A 5966-nucleotide genomic window follows, 5' to 3' on the forward strand; every position below is an offset into this window, starting at 1 on the left:
TTCAAGTCTTTGAGGAAAGAAATTGAAGAAGAATCAGAAGATGGAAAGATTTCCCCTGCTTATTCACTGGTAGGATTAACAGTAAAAATGGCCATCTTACTAAAAGCAATCTATGAATTCAATGCAATCTTCATTAAAATTCCAATGCAATTATTCACAGATCTTTAAAGAACAATTTTTAGCTTCATATTGGGAAAAACCCACAAGATAGACAAAACAATCCTGAGCAATAAAAGGACTGTAGGAAGTCTCACCGCTTCTGATTTGAAGTAGTACCACAAAGCTATAGTAATAAAAACAGACATGTTGATTAGTGGAATCAAATTGAAGACTCAGACATAAATCCACCCATTCACCAAACCCAATTTTTGTTAAAGAAGCTAGAAATACACACTGGGAAAAAAAAAAAACATCTTCAACAAACGTGAATGGTTTAGCTGAATGTTTGGCATATGGAAGAATACAAATAGATCCATATCTGTCACCTTGCACAAAACTCAAGTCCAAGAGGATTAACGACTTCAACATAAATCCAGATACACTGAACCTGAGAGAAGATAAAGCATGGAGTAACCTTAAACACATTGGTTCAGGAGACAATTTCCTGAACAGAACACCGACAGCACAGGCACTAAGATTGACAATTAATAAACGGAACCTCATGAAACTGAAAAGCTTCTGTAAGACAAAGGACACCATCAATAGGACAAAAGGGCAGCCCACAGAATGAGAAAAGATTTTGACCAATTCCACATCTGACAGAGGGCCAATATCCAAAATACATAAAGAACTCAAAAACTAGACATCAACAAACTAAGTAATCCAGTTAAAAATGGGAACACTTCTAAACAGAAAGTTTTCAACATAGGAATCTCAAGTGCCAAGAAACAGTTCAAGCAATGTTTAGTATCCTTAGCCGTCAGGTAATGTAGATCAAAACAACTTTGAGATTCCATCTTACACCTGTCAGAGTGAGTCATATCAAAAACACAAGCGACAGCTCGTGCTGGAGAGGATGTAGAGCAAGAGGGGCGCTCCTCCACGGCTGGTGGGAGTGCAAATTTGTACAGCCACTTTAGAAACCAATATGGCAGTGTTTCAGAAAATTGAGAATTGATCTATCTCAAGAACTAGTTATAGTATTGCTGGGCACATACCCAAAGGACACTCCACAATACCAGCACTTGCTCAACTATGTTCACTGAAGCTTTATTCATAGTAGCCAGAAACTAGAAAAAACCTAGACATCCCTCAACTGAAGAATGGATAAAGAAAACGTGGTACATTTACATAATGGGGTATTACTCAGCAGTTTATAATAAAAATTATATTATGAAATTTACAGGTAAATGAATGGAACTAGAAAAAAATCAACCTGAGTGAGATAACCCAGACTCAGAATGATAAAAATAGAATGTATTTACTTATATGTGGATATTAGTCACTAAATAAATTACTACTAATCTATAATCTGTAGACCCAGAGATTTTTAGATATAGAGGAAGGGACTAAGGGTAGATGCATAGATCTCTCTGGAAAAGGAAAATAGAATAGGGTTGTGGGGTAGACTGGGAGAAGGTAGGGACAGGAGCAGGAAGGATCAGGGTGGGGGATGGGTGGGATGGAGGGAGAGATGGCTGGAAATGGGGGTATTTGGGAGTGTTATGGAAACCTAGTGTAGTGGGAACTTCCTGAACTCTATGAAGGAGATTCTGATGAGCACTTCCAGCAATGAGGGATATGGAGTCTCACCTGTCCACGTCTTACAGCCAGGTAAGGCTTCCAGTGCTGGACATAGTTGGGGTATAGTTACATTTAATTGGCATTTAGTTGGCTGAGGTGTTCCCATAGAAATCCCCAAACAACACAGGATGCTGCTAAGGCAAAGGGTTGCTGTCTATAAATGGGCATCTAGCCTCCACTGCCAAGGACAACGTCCACATAATTCACTGAACATGGAGACCTTGTGCTTACATGGAGCCTTCACCCCTAAATTCTAGTCTCTTTGGTTCGGGAAGGTACTCTGCAAGCTACCAAAAGAGAAATGTGGTCACCAGCCCAGCCATAAAACCAAAAATGTGGGCTTTATCTGATTTGACTTAAGGCCTACTCTGGGAGAAGGAACCCATACCCAGCACCACTTGGGTAACCAAGAACCAGAGACTAGATAGCCCAGAGATCTAGGGTTAAACCAAATGCTATAGGCCTAAAGAAAAACAAAAGTAACGCCAATGATATTCTGCCATACTCATAGATCAGTACCTTATTCAGTCAGCAACAAGGAGGCTTCCTCCTGCAGCAGATGGGAACAAATGCAGAGAGAGGAGAGAGAGAGAGAGAGAGAGAGAGAGAGAGAGAGAGGGAGGGAGGGAGGGAGGGAGGGAGGGAGGGAGGGAGGGAGGGAGGGAGGGAGGGAGGGAGGGAGAGAGGGAGGGAGGGAGGGAGGGAGAGAGAGAAAGAGAACAAGAGAGCTCTGAACATCTAAACACACAGCTTTAAATGTGATGTCTTCACCAAATTCCTCTCCCCCTGCCCCAGGGTTCAGGGAACCCTGTGGAAGGAGCATGGGAATTAGAGGGAATGGAGAACACCAGGAGAACAAACGAGCAACTGGGCAAATCTCATTTGAACCCACAGAGACTGAAGCAGCAAGCACTGGGCCCATGTGGGTCTGCAACAGGCCCTTCACATATGTATCAAAGCTTTCAGTTTACGATTCTGATGGGACTCCTGAGTGTGTGAACCAATGGATCTCTGATTCTTGCGCCTTCTCTTGGCAATTTTTTCCTTCTATTGGTTTGACCAACTTCGATAAGATGGTTTTGTTTAACTTACTCTATTTTACTTTGTTACGTTTTGTTGTCATCTTTTAGAAGCCTGTTCTTTTCTAATGAGAGACAGAAAGGGGGCAGATCCAGAGGGAAGGGGAATGGGGGTATTTTTAATAAAATGGGGATAAAAGGGTGAAAAAAATAGGCATAGGGCAGGGCATGTTGCTCAACAGTTGCATGTTGAATGACCTGAATTTCGATTCCCAGAATCTATGCAGAAGCTGACAGTGGCAGATGTTTGTAATCTAACATTCTTACAATAAGATAAGAGGCAGGCACAGAAGAATCCCCTGAAAGCTCATGAGCCAGCTAGCTTAGGCGCGTGCGACACCAACAAGCCACAAGAGAGATTCTACCTCAACACAAGGTGGAAGTTGAGAAGTGGCATGAGAGGTGTCCTCGGACCGCCACGTGTGTGCTCTGATACGCACATGCCCTCACACATAAACACATACCTACATGCCACACACAAACATATATAGAAAATGAATACTAAATTTTATTAAAGAAGTTAATGTTGTTTTAGAATAGTAACTGATCTAGCAAAAGCTTGCAAATGTAGAACAGAATTCCCAAGAACCCAGCTGATGCTTCCCATTATTAACATCTGGCATGATTACGGTGTATTTGCCACATTCGGTGAAACCAACATTGGAACGCCAGTGCTGAATATTACAATTTATTTAGATTTCATTAATTCTTTTTTACATAAGATCCCTTTTCTAGGACAGTATGCCATTCAACTCACTGTATTCCATTTATCTGCCATGTCTCCTTGGGCTCCTTTGGGCTGTGACAATTTTCTTAGGGTTTGCTTGCTGTGTGCTCTAGTCTTTACAGATTCCTTTTATGGTGTACTGTTTGTACCTTCTGGGTCTGACACTCTGATCCTGTGACCTGGCAGATGTGGGGTGACATCAGTAGTACTGATGTCATCACGACATTACCTTTCTTAATATAAGTGAGGTTATTGCTTTATGTTTTGATTTGTACTTTTCAGTTTTGATGGCTGGGGAAGGTAGAGGTGGTGGATGGGAGTAATTCTGCATCTATAGACCTACACCAAGAGGTGAGCTTGTCATGATGGAACAACTCTCTACCTCCTTAAAGTACCCACATGACTGTAAAAATCATACGCAGCACCCTTTTTTTGGTATTCACCGCAAATCGTAAATTATGAATAGGATTAAAAACACTGAGGAGAGTTGACTTTTCTCACGGAGAATGTCTTCTTGGCAAAGTCTACACCCCTGAAGCTACAGCAGATTGAATGAAAGGTGGGCTAGAAGCAACCCTATAGGTAGTTCCTGCGACTTTCATACGAGTCCAGGTTGTTCGATAGCTTAGAATGTGTTTTCAGGACCAAAGATAGCCTGGTGTGATTCCTCTCCACCATGGGGGAATCTTACTGTGACAAATCACTTCAGAGCAAATCAACGTAACCATCACTTTACTGAATAATGGTTTCTAGTAGCAGGAATTTCTTACAAACTCATTGAAACATATTTTGAAGCATTAGCATTTATCATTTCTCTTTATTTTACCCTTTTTCTCCTACTCTGTGTTCAAGAATGTACATAAACTGGTTCTGTGTGCTGTGACATATGTTTATATGCATGTATGCGTATGAAGTTGTTTGGTTTTGCTTTCGGATAGCTGAGTCCTAGAAGAAAAGCTTCAATGAGTTGATTAATGTTCCCCCCCAAAACCAATGTTAATCCAGAACCTCATATGTGGTTTTTTTTGTGGGGGAGGGAAACAAGGCTTTTGGAGATATAACTTGCTAAGAAGAGGTCACACTTGATTAAGTACAAAGAGTAGTAGGTATTCTCGGAAAAGAAACCAGAGATAAAAACACATAGAGAGGGAGAAGCCATGTGAAGGTAAAGGGAGAAACTGGAGTGATGAGGCTGCACGTCAGAAGACCAAGGGGGTTGGAACCACTCAGTGGGGGACCAAGCAAGAACAAATCTTCCCATAAAGCCGTCAGAAATGGCTTGGCCTTGCTAAAACCTCAGTTTGGACCCTAAGCCTTCATAGCACGAGAGAAGTAAGTTTTATTGCTTCTATTCCCAGTTTGTGGAATTTTGCTGTAGTTCTTTGAAATGAACACAGAGGCTGCTAATAAATACTCTATTGTCTTGGGCAAAAATCCAACAAATGGAAGATTTGTAATGAGAAGAGAAATGTATAGAGACCAACAGTAGAGAAGTGGTATTCCCTTACATCACTAAGGAGTTTTGTGAAATCATTAAGGAAGAGAGAGAGATAGGTAGATAATTGACAGATGATGGATAGATAGATATTTTATATTTAGAGTGACTTGTTTTCTTAGAAAATTTGGGAAAAAATTCATTGAATCAGGGACACATTATAGCATTACTGTTGAACTAGGCACACAAAGATGCTGAGACCAGCAGATTAAGATGTAAGATTCAGTAGTGCCATACTGGCGGGGTCGCAGAAAGCATCACTGGGCTAAAATGCATGAGGATGTGGTGCCTTTGGGGGACCCTGGAGCCAGGAGAAAAGCTTTTAGTAAATGTCTGCTCATCTTTTCTGGGTAATTTTCTTCCCAATAGTATAGGGACCATGGAAAAAATAAAGGCTTTGGCGTCCAGAAGGCTGGAATTTGGAACCCAATTGGGTCACCTACAGGGACCTTGAACCAATTACTTAATGTCTTGGTTCTTAAAGTCGTTAGTTTTCTTACCCATAGTTTCCTTTTCAGCTGGTTCAGATCTTATGACTATGACTGTGTATCTTGGCAAGAGTAAGACGTTTTAAGGGGCATTTCCCCCAAATGGCGCTGCCAATCAGCAATTATTAAACTGGATACTGTGTGGACAGTCAATTTCTGGAAGACCATTAAAGAAGAAATTACTTAAAAAATCAATGCGCATACAAACAAAGGCATAAAGGATGTGGATGGCTGAGGGAAGGCACAAGAGATAAGAAAAGCTTCAGCATTCACTGCCTCTCCTCACGTAAGGCTCTTAAACGAAAAGGTTCAATTGCCTGTGGCTTCTGAGGTTATAAATTGTGGCCACTTGTAATATCAAACTTCCTCGAAAGGTCATTGAAAACAGTATCCTCTGTCACATGGTGGCTGGGGTTACCTGGGGAAATCATACC

This window comes from Myodes glareolus, chromosome 7 (genome assembly GCF_982192425.1).
Source record: "Myodes glareolus chromosome 7, mMyoGla1.1, whole genome shotgun sequence".
NCBI classification, from domain to species: domain Eukaryota; kingdom Metazoa; phylum Chordata; class Mammalia; order Rodentia; family Cricetidae; genus Myodes; species Myodes glareolus.